This window comes from Peromyscus eremicus, chromosome 9 (assembly GCF_949786415.1).
Source record: "Peromyscus eremicus chromosome 9, PerEre_H2_v1, whole genome shotgun sequence".
Classification (NCBI taxonomy): Eukaryota; Metazoa; Chordata; class Mammalia; order Rodentia; family Cricetidae; genus Peromyscus; species Peromyscus eremicus.
This window is the reverse complement of record NC_081425.1, coordinates 53,149,894-53,168,705: the sequence shown is the minus strand read 5'-3', so window position 1 is coordinate 53,168,705 and position 18,812 is coordinate 53,149,894. Positions and strand designations below refer to the sequence as shown.

At 39.3% G+C, this 18,812-nt stretch overlaps 1 long non-coding RNA gene across 1 annotated transcript; it reads left to right on the top strand.

Annotated features, from left to right (window-relative positions):
• The first annotated feature begins 975 nt into the window (after positions 1 to 975).
• Positions 976 to 14,006, top strand: LOC131919270 (uncharacterized). Its single transcript, XR_009381204.1, has 3 exons — positions 976 to 1,169; positions 8,096 to 8,174; positions 13,883 to 14,006. It is a non-coding gene; the product is annotated as an uncharacterized LOC131919270 (long non-coding RNA).
• The last annotated feature ends 4,806 nt before the right edge of the window (positions 14,007 to 18,812 follow it).

Sequence of the window (18,812 nt, the reverse complement as noted above, 5' to 3'; positions counted from 1 at the left end):
AAAGTATAAAGTTAGTCAATAAAGATAAATACAGAGATAAATGCAGAATGGTATATAGCATGATAGCAATAATGTGTAAATCAACTTTAATTCTAGTATTGGATTAAAAGTATAAAACATGTTAAATTTATATAAAATGCAAGTATGTAATTTTTGACAGGTAATAACATAAAGTAGAGAAATGGGAAAAAAGGCAGAAAAACGTGTTTAAATTAAGCTGTTACTAGCTTAAAATACATCATTATATTTTATATTAGCTTCATAATAACCATAAAAAACATATAGAAAATGCATAAAAGATAATGGGGAAAGTATCAAAGAATGTCGTCACACACACACACACACACACACACACACACACACACACACACACATCACTGAAATGAAAAAAAAGTAAGAGATGAAAAGAAAAAACAGCTATAAGAAAGACGCAAGCAGAGAGGGGCTTGGTCCTGCCTTAACCGAATGTACCAGGCTTAGCTGTCCCCCCATGGGAGAACTTACCCTGTTGGAGGAGGGGATGAGGGTGGGTTGGAAGGGGAAGGGAGTGGGGGATGGAAGCAGGAAGAGGGATGAGAGGGGAATCTGTGGTTGGTATGTAAAATAAATAAAAAAATTAAAAGTACTTAATCTATATAACAGTAATTATTTTAATATAAATAAATTAAATTCCTAGGTTAAAATAGAGTGATTTAGCCAGGCGGTGGTGACACATGCCTTTAATTCCAGCACTGGTCTACAGAGCAAGATCCAGGAAAGACACCGAAACAACACAAAGAAACCTGTCTCAACCCCCCCCCCCAAAAAAAAGAGTGATTCAATAGCTTAAAAAGAAGATCTAACTATAAAAGTCTGACTTTATAGTTAAGGGCACTCCCTTTGGGTATATCAATCACTTCTCTTGTTGCTATGACAAAATACCTCACAAAAGCATCTTAAGGAAAGAGCCAATCACAGTGGAGAAGCCATGGCAGCAAAAGTATGATGTAGTTGGTCACACTGTGTTCACAGTTATGAAGCAGAATGATATGGATGCTGGTGCTTTGCTTAATTCCCACGTTTTATTCAAGTTGGGAGCCCAGTCCATAGAATGGTACCACCTATATTTAGAGTGAGTCTTCCTCCTCAGTTAAACTTTTAGGGAAACAGCCTCACAGTCATGCTAAGAGGTATGTATCCATGGTGACTCTAAATCCAATCAAGTTGACAGCAGAAGCAGGCTCCATTTTTACAGCATATACTTTTGCATCTCTTTACTTCAGCCTATGGACTTGTTACATTTCTTGGTGCTGTGGAAAAGCACCTCACAAAAGGAAACTTGTGTTAATTTAAGGCTCACTGTGTTCCAGGCACATCTACTCATGGTGGAGAAGACAGGTGGACAGGCGCTTAAGGTAGCTAGTCACATCGTGTCCACAGTCGGAGGGTGCAGAGAGATGAATACTCAACTCACTTTCTCCTTTTAACTCAATCCTGGGACCGAAGCCTGCAGGATGCAGCTGCCCACAGTTAGACTGATTGTTTCTATCTGAGGTCATTCTCGCTGGAAATGTCCTCAAAGACAAGCCCAGAGATACCTCTCCTAGGTGATTATAAGTCCTATCAAGGTGACAAGCCATCATGGCACACGTGGTGCCACTGACTCTAAGGTCAGGCTTTTATATCCATAGTTAGATCTTATTTTTAAGCTATTAAATCACTCTATTTTAACTGAGAAATTTAATTTATTTATATTAAAATACAAAAGGCAAGTATGTAGATTATGTTGTAATGACTGTTTCAATTTACTTAAGATAGAAATACGTGAATGTACCCAGCATTAGAGAACTGAATCATACAAAATAAGTATGACTAGACCTACATGAGAACTAATAACAGTAGATTTCAAAATCCCACTTTCAATAATAGAAACAGCATCCAGACAGATGATTAGCAAAATAGGATTGTAATGGCACTGAAGACCAAACAAACTTAATAGACATAGAGAGAATTCCAGCAAACAGCAGCAAAATATAAACTCTTAAGTATACTCAGAGTGTTCTTCACGATAGATCACAAATTAGTCCCCAAAACAAGTCTTAAATTCAAGATTGAAATCAGACGGAGTATCTGTCCCACACTCAGTGGGATGGGACTAGAAATCAATAGCAGAGGGAACCATGGAAAAGTCTCAAGTGTGTGAGAACTAAACAAGACACTCTTGGACAACTAGTAGGTTAGAGAAGAAATCAAAAGGACATTAGAAAATACGTTGAGACAGCTGTAGTAAGAATACAACATACCAAGGGCAGAGGATGCAGCAAAAAGGAGTGTGATAAGGAAGTTTCGAGTGGTAAATGCCTACATAAGAAAAGATAGATTTCAAATAAAGATCCTAAATCTCACCTCAAGGAACTAGAAAAAGAAGAGCCAATGAGTTAGCAAAAATAAGGAAATAACAAAGACTAGAATGGAAATAAATGATGGAGATGGAAAGTAGGAAAAAGATCAAACTAAACTATTGTTTAAAAAGACAAAATTTGGCAAAACCCTAGTGATGGTAACTAGGGCACAAATAAAACTAAACAGAAAATATTCAAATAAATAAAAGAAGTAATGAAAAAGGATGTTGTAAGCAAGGCAAAAGAAATATAAAGGATTATAAGAAATATTGTGAAAATTTGGCTCTGCAGAGATTAACAACCTGAGTTCCATCCACAGGACCCACACGGTGGAAGGAGAGAACCAGCTCTTATAATTGTTCTCTGACTATTACACCCTCACTGTGGACTACACACACACACACACACACACACACACACACACACACACACACACACACACCATAAATAAATAAAGCAGTTACAACATTTTAAAGATTGTACCACAACAAATTAAATAACCTAGGAGGAATGGAGTAGATATTTCCCTAGACAGGTAAAAAATACTAAGGCATAAATGTGAAGAAAGAACTGACATTAGTGATAAAGAGAATAGATCAATAATAAATAAATAAATAAAGCCTCCCAAACATGTACAATCTGTGAATGTGTGACTTACCTGAGAAATTCTACCAAACCTATAAGACTTTACAGTGATCTTTCTCAAGCTCTTCCAAAACATTGAAGAGTGGAGGACACCTGCAAACTCAGTTTATGAGAACAGATACCAAAGCAGGACTGAAGCCAGACAAAGGTGCTGTAAGAAAACTAAATTGAAGGTTTATTCATATCATTATCCCTGATGAATACAGATGCAAAGCTACTCAACAACAGCAAACCACATTCAACAGGATAGTAAAACACTGTCAACCCTAGTCAAGTGGAATTGATCTCTGAAGCTCAAGGCTGCTTCAGTGTACAAATCCAATAAAGGGGATAAAAACATAGCGGGGTTCAAATGTATCAGTTGATCCTTTCAATAGACATTTAAAAATTCAGTGCATTTTCACAATAGATTAAAAACTCAAGGAAACAAGGTATAAAAGGAAGTTCTTTCTGAATGGTAAAGGCCATGTCTGGAAAGTTCATAACTAACAAACACGATAGGAAGAAAACTGAAAACTCCCTCAAAGATTAGGAGCATAGTGGGCATCACATTGTACACATTTATTCAGCATAGATCGGAGTCCTAGGTAGGACAATTTGGCAAGAAAAGGAAATGAAAAGGCATTAAGAAATAAAAATTCCTCTATTGTGCTCATATAAATTATCTTCTATATTGAAGTCATTAAAAATTTTCTCTCTGTGTCTGTCTGTCCTCTCTCTCTCTCCCTCTCCCTCTCCCTCTCTCTCTCTCTCTCTCTCTCTCTCTCTCTCTCTCTCTCTCTCTCTCTCTCTCTCTCTCTTCTCCTCTATCCTTTCTCTCTTCTTGAATAAATATCTCTCCAAATAAAACATACAAATGGATAACAGGTACACAAAAATGATGCATTAGTCACCAGAGAACTACAAATTTAAAACCACAATGAATATCACCTCACATCTGCTAGGATGGCTGTTGTAAACACAGCAAGGAAACAAATCAGCTAAGACAGCAGAAAAAATTGAAATGCTTCTACAACTCTGTTAGTCAGGGTGTGAAGCAGTAAAGCGACTACCGAAAACACAAGGAGGTCCCCCGAAGTTTGAAGCCAGAACTAACCACTATTGAACTCCCAATTCTGAGGCTTTATCTGAAAGAGTTTAAAAACAATGTGTAAATGAAATAGTTATACTCCCCTAGTCAACACAGCATTTTCCACTATCCAAAAAGGCAAGGGACTGCTCAACTTTGAGAAATGAGTCCTAAAACATTCTATATGATGAACCTTCTGGACATTGTACTAAGTGAAGGTTACCAGTCACATGGGACAAATACCACGTCTTCTCATTTCCTTGAAAAATCTACAGTAATCAAATTCATCAAAACTGAACAGCAAACCATGGCTTCAAAAAAATGGGAAATTGATGTCCATTGGGTGTACGGTTTTGAAATTGCAAAAAAAGTCCTAGAACTATGCTGTGCGAGATGGTGCATATAGCTGAGAATATACTACACCTTTAATAATTTGTTTAAGGTAAATTTCACATTCTGTGCTTCCCCAAAAACTTACAAAGAGAGTAATAAGATAAAACCGAATTAAGATCAATAGTAAAATAGATACATAAGCTACATTTCAAAGCTTAGGGAGGGCCAGTGACATGACTCAGACACAGGTTTTCTAATGTAACAGCACCAGAGCTCCGTACATGCTCAAAGGGGAAACTCAAGAGTCTATTCATAATTTATAAACAACTCCATGGTAACCATATATTTCTTTACTTTCTCTCTTTTCTTCATTCCTAGCCTCCTTTGTTACTGATCAAACACTCACCTTGGCCACAAACATGTTCTGATTGCATGAAGTTGTACTGAATATTACACTTCATTGTCTGTTCTTTCTCTCAATCATCCTTTCAAACGAAAAAAATGCATAAAGTATACAGTCTTTGGCAAAGTTATCAGATTCTAAAATGGGTCAATGATCATGCAAGGGCCACTTGAATAAACCAATCACCTCAAGTTATCTTTTACTTATATGATAAAAACTGAGTATATACACCAATATATGTATTAAATTATGTATACATGCAAAACTTAATCTGTACAATTGATACTTTAATATATTAATTTATTAAGTTAGCAAGAAATCACTAATATGAATGTCAGTTCTAATATATTTCTGTGTCAAAGAGTCAAGGCTGAATATACTGTTGTGGAAACCCTGACCTGGATTAACACTTGAATCTAACCACTCTATTGTCTTCAGAGTTAGCTTTTTGCCTAAATTGTTGATCGACACCCATTATTCAGAAAATAAATTAAATCTCCTTCTGTCCCACGGACTACTTCTCCTGTCTCCAAAGCATCTCCCCTGCTTTATCCCTCCTGTTCTCCCTTTGTTCTTTTTGACTTTCATCCACCCACTCCCTAATCTATTAAGAATTCTCATTCAGTTTTGATTGTGCATGTGGTACTTTCTCTGCTGAGGAATGTTCTTCTTGCCCTTTTCAGAAAGGCCAGTATGTTAAAGCGTTCAAGCACACAGGCCCTCAGCCAGGCCACGGATACTCCCAAAAAACTTTGCTGGTCACCAGCTAGGATCTTGGACAAGCTTCAAAGCTCTACTCCTTCTGTTCCCTCAGCTCTAAAATGAGGATAAGAGTAGTTCCTTAGCTAGTCAGTCTATGAAAGATGCTCAGAACAGTGCCGGGGATATGGTTCCAATAATACCGAAACAGAGTAGTACGCAAGGTTTGTATGGAATTAGTCTATATAGTACCTGCTATTCTTTTTTAGACCAAATATAAACACTTTCTTTGGTGATGTCTTTCCTGGCAGATCTGGCTCGGTTAGTCCTCTTGCCTTCTAACCTTCTACAGGACTTTTTTTACTTATGGGTTCTATCAGAGTGCAATCCATTTTGTTGTTCTGATATTTGTATCTGTCTTCAGTCTGTAAACTTCTTGTAGGCAGAAAATGTTGCTTCCTTATAAGTTGTGTGTTTCTAGTTTCACCACAGCAAACAGAAGAGCAGATGTACTGCCTACTTGTCATCACTTGTTGAGTCTGCAGCCCAACGGAAATGGTGGGCACATCCCTTTCCCTACTCCCAAGTCTTGCCTATGGTTGTAGACATTTCCTGGGGTGTGATGTAACTCAAGAAGATACATCAGAATTCTCAGAAACCTGACAACCCTGAAATCATTTGGACCCGTGAGAAGGTGTTGATGCTTGATAAGCTTTATAGACTCAGTTATGTCACCATAATAGAGAAATGCGTGGTGAGATGAAAGAGGTGGGTTATTTGACTGAACAACCCCAGAGAGGCCAGCACCACTGTATGATCCTTAGCAGCATTAGCTGCTCTAGGAACTTTTGAGAAATGCCATTATCATATCACATTCCAGAACTACTGTATCAGGTCCTTCCTAGACAAGCCTGGGAATCTGTGTTTTCACAAGTACTCAGGGTGATGCTGGTACATCTTAAAATCCGAACAACTGCAGCCCAGATCAGTATAGGGTATTTTGGAACTATCACCCTAGCCTGCTAGACGCTGTTCTTAATCTACTACAGCTTTACCTCTCCACCATCACAACTGATTTCCAAGAGTGAGGAAGACCCTTCAGAAATGTCTGAATTCTTCACTGTAAATGAACCCTTGTAGGTTGCCAGGGGCACACATGACAAGTGCAAGTTAGCATCTCTTTTCTAGGGTTTGGCAGGCTTGAAGAGCTGTTAGGGGCCTTTGGGAAGACAGAAGGAAGGGAGAGAGGGGGAAAGAGGTAGAGAAGGAAGAGATAGTGGTAGTGGTGGGAAGAGGAGAGACAGGAGATGGATGTGAAGGAAAGAAATTGAACAGGAGGAGTGATGCTCATGAGAATAAACTGAGATTCTGAAAAATGACTTGCTCCAGTGATGGCAAGCTTAAAAAATAAGGTTCAAAACCAAGATGTGATAAGTTATTGGGTTCTCTTTTGTTGCATTCTTTTGTCTTATGGAAGACAATGATATCTGTTGGATTTTCAAAGGCCCTTGCTATTCAATAAATTGTTACATAAGAAAGCTTTTTTTAAGTGTGTTTCATCTTCCAGTCTTTTCTATTTACATAGCCACCCTTAATCCTCAAGGCTATGTTGTAAATTAGATATCATTATCTTCATTTATTAAATGAAGAGGCTGTGGCCACGGAAGGCCAAGTTCAGGACTAAGGGTATACTTGGAAAGTATATGGCTGGACTAGGGATACTTCTGAGTCTGATTTCACTCCTAGTATACCTGCTGCCCTCAATCATTTAGTTACGTTGGCCTTCTGCTCCATGTTGTCAATTGTCTCAAGCAGATACAACAAAATATGATAAGACTGGGTGGCTTAAACAGTGGTCATTAACTGCTCACATTAATGGCTTCTAAGGCCAAGGTATGAGCAAGTTCAGTTCTTAGCGAGGGCTTTCCTTCTTGTTTGTTTCCAGTCAGCCTCTTACTTGTGCTCATGGCTTCTCCTCATTTTGTGCATATAGAGAGACACAGAAACAAATCTATTCCTATAAGGCCACCAAAGGAACCATGAGGATTTGGTCACCCTTACAACCTAATTGAAACCTAATCAGCACTTCCAGAAGCCCCCACTTCCTGTTCCCAACACTCTGTGTGTTAGAGCTGCAATGTGGGACTGTAGGGAAACCCAAGCCTGTAGTCCACAACATTCACTGTCTTCATATCAGCTTTCAGCTCTTAGTCAACTACATGAACTGCTTCTAGTCCCTCAGACAGCCCTGTCCTAATGAGAGCAATGTAGTGATCACTGTCAACACTGAGTTCTCTCTCCATAGGCATTTCTTGTTGACTCTTTATCTTCTGCCCCTTTGACCACACCAAATGTGTAGTAATTACTGCCTATGCATCTGTCTGGATTTTAAAATGCTCCTGTGTTTTATGAACACACATTTTCCAGTAGTTTCTTACACTATTCAATATAGAAATGAACTTATATCCAACAGAGAAACCAATGCCTTTATTTTCATAAATGAGAAAACTGACTCTAGGAGCAATAAAAGAATTTACCTAACAGCATGGTTTATTTATTTCACAGCAGGCACTACCAAAGAAAATTATTTTATTTCTGCATTTCCTCCATGCCTACTGAACCCACAAAGCACAAGCTACTGAAGGTAAAGTGTTTCTTTAATGAAAAGACACACTCCATGGAGGCAACCACTTGTGTGACTGATGATCTTGTTTTTATCTTTTAAAAAACTTCCCAATATAAGTTATTAGGCTTATAGAGATAGTACTCAACTACTCATTGATATAAATTTGTGAGCAGAAAATCTAAACATACATAATCTTGACTTTTTAATTACCCTGATCAATAATTTCATGGCATATGAAGAATTTCACATTTTCCCTATGTATTATATATTTCATTAAATTCACTATTTTTCTTTTTAAATCTCCCAGATTTTATTCAGAACCCTGACACACAGATTGTTGAAATTTTTAATCTCCTATAATCTGCCAATTTTGTTTGCATCTATATATCCCCTGGTTTTAACTAAGAGACTCATCGGTCTCCACATGACACCTTTGTGAATAGCTTGTTGAAAAGATAATGTCATGTTGGGTTACGCTTTCAATCAGTATTTCTGGAATAAGTGAAGTATAAAGCATTCATCTATGATTCCTAATTTGGTATCTATCCCCACCAGATTATATGGAACAGCATCCATCTATGGACATAAGATTATATGTCATGGATGGGTCTTGATAAGCTGTTCTGTGTTCCATGCTTTTTATTGCAAACATTGTTGTTCAGACTATCATTAAGATTTTCTTAGCATTAAGAAGTAAATCTAAGGATTCAGCTCTTTGTTAAGGTCCTAATAAACTCTACACTAGTCAGTGACAAAATTAGAAAGAAAATCATATACACTTTTCATTCATTACTCCTTTCATTCTGAATAGTCATACTGAAATAATGACATATTGCACATTCTAGTGTTTATCAGTAGCCTCAAAAGAACAATTTGGGGCCCATACATATTTAAGGTAGAATAGGAAAGTTCAAAGATGCCAAGAGAAATGTGAGTTTGCAGCAAGGAAACTTGTATATAAAATTCCATGTTTTTGCCAGAATTTATCAATGTCCATAGGATGACTTATTGCTTTTATGGTTTGTGGTGTTTGCACCATGTCTAAATCACAAGACTGATCAAAATGCCACACATTTCAGTATGGTCTAAATAAAGACTATAAGAACAGCGGGAGGCAGATTGAGAAACGAAAAGGGCATCAAACCAGGAAAATGTGATGTTGGGCTTACGGGGCACGCTAGTACCCATCCTTTCTCTCAGAAAGTTTGGCTTAGATCAAGTTGTTTTGAGAGAGCATTCCTTAGAGATATTTGTCTTTAGTTATTAATTGCCCCACATGGGCACTGTCAGGCCACTGGTTACTCGCAAAGCTTTCATTTCAGATGAGTAGGCACAGAGAAAGCCATTCTGTGTCACTCAATTTCAAAAAGGAAGGTGGTTTCCTTGTTCTGGAAAACCAGAGTGAGTAAGACTGTTTGCAGTAAACTAACGTGAGACAGGGGATACCCAAAGACTCAAGGTGATGGAAAACAGATTTTCTGAGCAGAGTCCTGCTTCCTTTGAGGGAATATGATGGAAATGCAGAGTTTCACTTTCAGAGAAGCCCAGGATGGAAAAACCTAGTGGTACAACCCATGCCTTTGTATCATCTCAGGGCAAAAAGGATATCAATAAGCAGATGATGTGTCCTAGGATGAGAGTAAAGAATGTCTAACATGGGAAAATAAGAATACATTCGATGTTGAAAGTGAAGTGGAGGGAAGCTATTAGGGAGGCACTCAGAAGGTCATAGCCAGTGTGTGACAGTAATAGGCAAATGTACCAGCCGCTGTCATTTTGACATCAATTGGCTAATTTACTCCAGGTTTTCCTGAGGTTTCTTTGAGTGTATTTTTAACCACACAAGCATTTATTTTGGTCTGAAGATAAAAAGCTTTTTGCGCAATGGTGCATATTTCTAAGGTAACAGTGTTTCCATTGTCCAAACTGCCATGAAAGGAGCGTGGGGATGGGAGTGCTCCCTTCCCCACATATGTGATTGGGCATCAGGGTCACTGACATTCCAGTTTGCAACTTAGCCTTACATCTACTGAACGGTTACCAGCTGACAGAGGGGAAAATGCTTCTCAAATGAGTTCATCGTTTGCTGATATCATGAAGGAGGGAGATATTTCAGACACCAATGTCCCAGGACATTTTATTCTCCGACCTGGTACCCAGAACTCGTGCATACTGGATTAGACACAAGGGAAGAGGCAGCTGTCCAAAGGATAAGTGAATCCAGATGTTTTATCTGCTTCTTTCTTCATACTGCACTCCAGCTGTTGCATCTTTACCACTGGAAAAGTCTGAAGTAGCAGTAGAAGCCGTTAGCTGATGTTCTAGAACACTAATGGGCCCAAATGATATTTTATACAAAGGTGAAGAGCATATCCCCAAACTAGAACCATCCAGGTCAACATATGGACAGTTTTTAGGAGGAAGCAATTTGTCTAGTTGGAAAATAAGATAACAGTCTCGTGACTCTACTGGCCATTGGGCAATCCCCAATTGTCCTCAATCAAGACTGTCCCCAAGAAAATACCCAAAGAGAGATGGAGTGAAAACATGTATTCTTTAAAGCCTCTCTCACACACAAATAAAGCAGACCACAAGAATGAACAGAGCTCGACACTATCAAAACACATAAAAGTGCTTGCTGGTCTCCATTTCGCTGGAAGCTACGCACAGCTCACTGATGACAAGCATGATGTTCATTCTTGGTCTAAAAAATGTTTTCCTACAACAGCTGGAGGGCATGGCTCAGTGGCCTGCACATCTGGTTTGATGTACCTAGACTCCTCGGAGCCACAGGCTGGGGTAATGGTATGATCTGCTTAACCCCTGCATCTGCTAGAACCAAACAGAATGCCGGACTCTGTAAAGTGTGGTTATTGGGAGGTTTGTGGAAAGATGTACCCAACCTGTCTCCACTTGGATTAAAGGAATTGAAAGGACTAAACTGGATACTAAAGCCCCAAGATACTTTATTTCATAGTTTACTGTCAACGGGTGACTATATTGGTTGTTTATGTAAGGACTTCTATTTAAAAATTTCAAAATACTCACTGACATGGTCAGATGGCACGAATGTGCAATGTTCATATTTTAAGGCTGAGGAAAATGAGGTACTAGAATTCCACAAGTCCAACAAAAGATAGCAGTTCAGTGGGAGTATCACAATACACAATCCTTTCATGAGATGGGATGGTTTTCCACAGAACAGTGTGCATTTAAGGGAGCAAAGCTTCCAGCAGAGTAATTGAATAAATCACTTTCCTTGTTGCTGTGACAGGAAGTCACTTAAGGAAGGATGATTTACCTTGGCTCATGTTTAGAAGAGATACAGTCCATCATGGCGAGGAACATGAAGTGGCCGGTCACATGGTGTCCCCAGCTAGGAAACAGAGAAAGAGGAATATTAAAACTCAACTTATCTTCTCCTTTTTATTCAGTCTGGGATCCCAGCCCATGCGGTGGTGCCACTCACATTCAGGATGGGTATTTTCTCCTCAGTTAAGCCTTTCTAGAAAGACCCTTGTGGATACATGCAAAGGTGTGTTGCCGTGGTGATTCTAAAATCAGTGGGCAATGAGACTCACTGTCACAACGATAGTCACTCTACAGATTGCAACACGAATTGCTAAACGGTCTTATTAATAAAAAAAAAAAAAAGAAAAAGAAAAAGAAAAAAAAAAAAAACAGGCCAGGCGGTGGTGGTGCACGCCTTTAATCCCAGCACTCAGGAGGCAGAGGCAGGTGGATCTTTGTGAGTTCGAGGCCAGCCTGGTCTACAGAGTAAGATCCAGGAAAGGTGCAAAGCTACACAGAGAATCCCTGCCTCAAAATAACAAAATAAATAAATAAATAAATAAATAAATAAATAAATAAATAAATAAATAAATAAATAAAATAAACCCAGATCAGAGGAATAGAAAAGACAGCCACAAATTCTTACCACTAGGAAATCCTCAGCCCAAGCGAGAGCTACTTTCTGTATACTCACGCCTATATACCTTTCTGTGCCCTGCCATCTTACTTCCTCTTTCTGCCCAGCTACATCAATGGATATTACTTGATCTGGAACAAAAGTGACCCAATAGCATCTTTAAGCCTTAGTCATTTGTTCTTGAAATCAATGGAGTTTAATAATTGCATATCTATTCCATGCAAAGATAATAAGGAATAACATCAAAGAATATCCTTGATAAAATAGCTGGTTCAGAAAAGGTACTTACTTTCTTACTGACCCACATCCTCATAGCAGCAACTGTTGGAGAGAATGTTTTTAAAAGTCTTGGTTGGCTCAGTGGTTAAAAGCCCTTGTTGCTCTTGCAGAAGACCAGAATTCAACTCCCAGCACACATATAGTAGCTCCCTCTCCCAGTAGAAATCTAGACCAGGTCAGTAAAATTAAATCAGGACAGTGGCAAACACCAGAGATCCAAAAACATTAAGACAGTGCCTCACAAGTGCTAGAAACAGACTTGTATACGCATCATAACACAGAAAGATGGATGGTACAACTCATTTTCTAAGACAACCAGTGTATGGCATGTTTCCTTTTATTCTCCAGAATGTTTGACGTATATCAACTGCTCAGGAAGAATGTTCTACGAAGTCAAGCACTAATGCTCATAACAATTAGCATATGTTGTCCTTTATCTGCTACACAATTGTGAATGTCATCCATTACAAAGGGCTTCTAGAAGTAAATTATTCCATACTAAGCACTCAGCACAGTTGCTGAAGCATATAAGTCACTTGATGAATGTCATTCTCATAATTGTAATCATTGATGTGGCATCCTATCACACATCTCTATCATGTTATTATTAAATATGTATAATGGTTTGGATCTTAAATATTCTCCAAGAGCTATGTGCTAAAGGCTCCATTACCAGCCCACAGCGCTATTAGAGGAGATAAAACCTTTTAAGAGGTGGAGCCTAATGGTAAGAATTTAGTTCATTGGGATCCTGTCCATTATATTACAGCTCTTGTTTCTCCCAACATGTGCTTCCCACTATGATGCACTGAAACCTCTGAAACTGTGAGCCAAAGTAAATATATCAAGTTCATTTTCTCTTGTATTTTGTCACAGTGCTAGAAAGGAGTCTAACGTAGTGTATAAACACAGTCTATTCTGGTAACATTAAAAGTGTGGAAGATCACAGGAGATGAACATAAAAGCTCACATACACATTCAAGAAGAGTCTTTAGATAGCTCATAAATGCTTAACCTATTCAAGCCCCATGCAAGATTCAAAGTGAATGAGTTCTAAGCTTCAAATCCTAATAACCAGTCACTTTTAGATATTTCTATAGGCCTCTAAACAAGGAACCCCCAGACACCTTCTTAAGACTTTTAAAATTTCATTCTTAGGAAACTCTTGATAATGGTAAACCATCTTGGAGAAATGTCCACTTGTCTGCGTAGTGGTCCTCAACCAAGAGAATGTTTTTCTTTCTCTTCTTCAAGGGGGTATGTCTAAAAGTGAGAGCATGGTAAGTGGGAGTAGAGAGGATTGATGGATGCTGTCATCAAGTTGGCGAAGACAGATATTGCTAAACACACTACTATGGGTAAGATAAGCCCACAGTAGGATAAACATTTTCCTGTGCACAGGATAGGTACTGTTCTAAAAATATTAGGGGTGCCAAAAATTTGGAAACTTTGCCCTAAAGAAACACGTACTCATCTAGAACAACTTAAGGAGATACATGTACTCATTCTTCTTTTCCAGATTTCACACTAAGATGTGGATGCCCGAGCCACACTTTCCTTGGGCAGGAATAGATGAGAACGCATGGTTGAAGATGGCATAATGAACAGGGACACTGACTCTACATAGAAGCAGAAGAAAAGAAGCTAAGGGGAAAATCTCTCTATTTAATATTGGTGCAAGGGCACTCTTGGTGACCTGTGCCACAATCATTTTATTAAATCTTAGACAGTTTTATTAATTATATAATAATAGTTATATTAATTAATTATATGATCATAGTTATAATAATTAATTAATTAAATTTTCCCAGCCTGATCACAGTGTCCCTTCCCCCTCCTCTCCTACCAGTCCCTTTCCCAACCTCCCCACTTCACCACCTCATCCACTCCTTTCTCTTCAGAAAAGTGTAGTCTTCCCATGTATACCAGCTAGCCATGGCATATCAAGTTGCAGTAAGACTAGGCAACTTCTCTCCTTTTAAGTCTGGATGAGGCAATCCAGTAGGAGGAAAGGGTACCAAAAGCAGGTAAAATAGTCAGAGATAGCCCCTGTTCCCACTGTTAGGAGTCTCACGGGAAGACCAAGCTACACAACCATAACGTATGTGCAGAGGGCCTAAGTCAGCCCTATGCAAGTTCTCTGGTTGGTGGTTCAGTCTCTGTGAGCCCCTGTGAGTCCAGGTTAGTTGATTCATGTGGTGTCCTTGGCTCTTCTCACTCCCATAATCCTTCCTCCTCCTCTTGAGACCTAGGACAGAACCAAACATGACTGGCAACAAACACTTTTAAGGGTATATAAGGAATGCGGTGTGCACAAAATGCACTCCATAAGCCCTCACAGCAAGATTAAGTTCACTTGTAAACTGACATTAGGTTTTATCTTGTCTCTGAAAATGACAAAATTGGACCACTAAAGATTCCAACTTCAGAAAATTCCCTTAACAGTTTTTTTTAACATCTGTCATATACTAGTTGTAAGTCTATTTACTTGAGATATATTAATGAGCACAGTGAAGATACCTGTTTTTGTGTGGTTCCCACTCAATAAAGTATGATATATTATATTTATGCATTTATGTGTCTGTGGTGGTATTGTGTTCCCCAATATATTGTGCATTCTAATAAACTTATCTGGGGCCAGAGGACAGAACAGCCACTAGGTAGACATAGAGGCCAGAAAATGGTGGCACACACGCCTTTAATCCTAGCCTTCTGGAGGCAGAGATCCATCCGGATCTCTGTGAGTTCAAAGCCACACTCGAAACAGCCAGGCATGGTGACACACACCTTTAATCCCAGGAAGTGATGGCAAGAAATAGAAAGGTATATAAGGCATGAGGACCAGGAACTAGAGTCTGGTTAAGCTTTTAAGCTTTTAGGCTTTTGAGCTCAGCTGAGATCCATTCAGATGAGGACACAGAGGCTTCCAGTTTGAGGAAATGCGATCAGTTAAGGAACTGGAGGGGTGAGGTTAGCTGTGGCTGGTTCTGTTTCTCTGATCTTTCAGCATTCACACCAATACCTGGCTCCGGGTTTGTTTTTATTAATAAGACCGTCTAATAATTCATGCTACATGTGTCTGAGTGCATATGAGTATATATACACACAAATATGTATATATGTGTTGTGTGTGTGTGTTTATCACTACACATATATGTACTTAAATTATGTACTTAAATTAAAGAATACTTTGAGTGTGAGGGAGAGTATGCATATAGGGCTGTGGGTACACAAGTGCATTGTATGTGTGTGGAGCTCAAAGGACAACCTCAGATTTCAATTCTCAGGCATCTTCCACCTTTTGTTTAAGACAGAGTTCCTCACTGGTGTGAAATTACACCATTTAGTTAGCCCACAAGACTGCAGGGGTCCTTTCTGTCTTTGCAAATTTGTTGGTTTGTTTTGGGTTTTTGAGACAGAGTTTCTCTGTGTAACATCTCTGGCTATCCTGGAACTCACTTTGTAGACCAGGCTGGCCTCGAACTCACAGAGATTCGCCTGCGTCTGCCTCCTGAGTGCTGGGATTAAAAGCATGTGCCACCACACCTGGCTACTGACCAACTTTTTATGGGGGGTCTGGGGATTGAACTGAGGTCCTTGCACTTACAAGGTAAACTCATACTGACTGAGACATCTCCTTAGTTCAAAATACAAGAATTCTTGAATGTTTCTATATGTACCATTATATGTTAAATATATTTATCTCTTTTGTTTAAAAAAGGAGGTTAAGGGGATTGGGAGATGGTAGTGTGTGCTGTGCAAGCATGAGGACCCAAGTTTAAAATTCCAGCACCCACATAAGAGCTAGGTCTGACTGCGCACACATTCCAGTGTCCCTAGTCCAGGAGTGAAAGACTGAAGAGGGTCACTGGGGATTGCTCTCCAGCCAATCCAGCTAAAGAAACATCCACAGCACTGGGGAGACAAAGGTGGGTAGATCTCTGTGAGTTCAAGGGCAGCCTAGTCTATATAGCATGTTCTAGGCTAGCCAGAGATATGTAATGAGATCTTATCTTAAGAAAAAAGGAAAGGGGAGAGAAGAGAGGAGAGGAGAAGAGAGGAGGGGAGGGGAGGGAGGGGAGAAGAGGAGAGGAGAGGAGAGGAGAGGAGAGGAGAGGAGAGGAGAGGAGAGGAGAGAAGAGAAGAGAAGAGAAGAGAAGCCTGGCACTTTCTAGTCCCGGTAAAACACAAAGATGAACAGCAAGATAGTCTATAACTGGCTGTGACCTAGAAGATTTACAGGAAGAAGGGACAGCTTTGGAACAGCCTGCTGTGACCACCTGAGTCATGAAAGCCATTATTTGAACATTTAGTTCATGTTTGCATTACAGTTGAAAACACATGGATATTCGCTCTGGCTTCTCTCAGACCAGTCCCAAAGTTCAATCATCCCTTCAGTAGCTCTGGTCTATGATACCCAACAGCAGCCGCTCCTGCCTTGAAAAGAGAAAGGTGGATATAGATTCCCCTCTTTACAATCTCCTGAAAGTCCATCCCACAGAGGCAGCAATGTCTACTGGAGGATTTTGCTGGCTTCCCACTTCCTCTTATTTTCCTGATAGGGTTTTATACTTATTCCAATACCCACTGGAATTCAGGTTGTTTAACCTGTAGTACTACATGACTTGCAGGAAGGGGCTGTGGTTAAGTCCCCTTCCCATGGCAGCAGCAACACAATATCTGACATGCATAACATGAGGGCTACAGCATGAGCAACTGGCTTTCTAAGCCCTCAAATAGGAGGAGAGGATGGTAGCCCAGGGAATCATGAGAAAACAGAGTGTCTAAGCGATTATGGAATATTTATTCTATGCAGAAATGGAAGGAAAATACCTCTCAGTTCACTATCCTCTTTCTGGTTTTTCCTTCAAACTTTATTCAGTTGTTACCAAATTCCTTTCATCAGCTCATCCCTCCAGCACTTTCTTTTCAAGGTATTTCCGGCAGCACATACTGTGTGTTGAATGTATTGTCTCCCATTTCTCTTCTCCCTTATCCCGAATCTCTTATCTTCCCCATATCTCTCTTCTTCCCTATTCATCTTCCCATTCATCCCCTTGGTTACTCAAAGGCCTGCAAGCCCACTTACCATAGAGATAGAGAGCACTGTTCATTTCAGCACTGTTCACAATGCCCAAATTCTAGACCAAAATAGATGCCCAACAACAGAGGATATGTGATATGTATGATATGTGATCAATACCACATATATATATACATACACATATATAGACATGCACACAAGCACACACACACAATTTATATTTCTTAGCAACAAAGAAGAACAAAGTTATGTTGTTTGTGGGAGATGATCATATTAAACAAGTTAACTTTTTCAGATAAATGAATCTATGCTTTCTTTCATCTATAGTTCCTAGAGTCTACATAGTCCCACTTCAATTTCTATAGTCTGTTAATAGTTAAGAGTCTTTCCTTTTTTTTTCCTCTCCTTCTAAAAGCTAAAAAAATTAACACATTTGTGAGCACATTTGTTGAACTCACCAGGTGAATGGGACTCTAGGAGAAGCAGAAGAGATTCCTTTGTAGTCCACTGAGAAGCCCCAGTCCCCCTGACTTTGTTTCCAATTTCCTACAGAGTTTCTCAAGACCAGCAGTTTCAGAAGCCGTAGGAGCCACCAGGAATGAGTTTGCATTCCCAGTGGCTGTGGAGAGTGGGCTGAGACCAAAGACAAGCTGAGGAAACTCCATACTTGCATTCATATTTATGGAAGATCATTGCTGCCTTGCATTTTACATCCATAGTTAATCAGAGTTGCATTACAAACTAATAAACAAGATGATGAAGCCCATCTAATAGAGGGCTTCTAAATCCTAACAAAGAAGAAAGGATATTAAAAGGCTTCTTCAACCTCCTGCCTCACAATAAATCTCATGAATTCTAAAGTGTGCTCCTAAATGGGCTGGGGGGCACCCATGAAAGAGCTCCTGGAGGGCATCACTCAAGCTACACAATTTACTGGTTTTAGCTCCATTTCCAAGACTCCCCACACTATAGAAGATTCATCAGGCATCTTCAAGTTCAGTCCTTGATGTCATCAATAATAAAAGTACTTTTGTGGTTTAAGATGCTGACATGAGGAATCCATACAGCTAAACCAAATCTATGAAGTGCTTATGGTTTTTATTATGATTTAATGCATGGCTCAGAAGGTCAAGTCCAAATCTTAACGTTTCTTAAGGGAGGTCTAGTATTTAACTTCTACTGAATCCATGAAGCCAAGGCTCACCAAAGAGCAGGGCACAGTGAAGAAAAAAAGTAATTTAGGCCGAGTAATTTAGGTCTTGATAGGAAGAATAGTACATAAGGTATCAGAGAAAGTCTGGAGAAGTAATTCTAAAAATTAGCCCAGGATGGGGGCTGCATGTCTTCCTTCTCCATCTCTATAGTTTACAAAGAGATCTGGGGATAATAGCTCACTACTAAACTG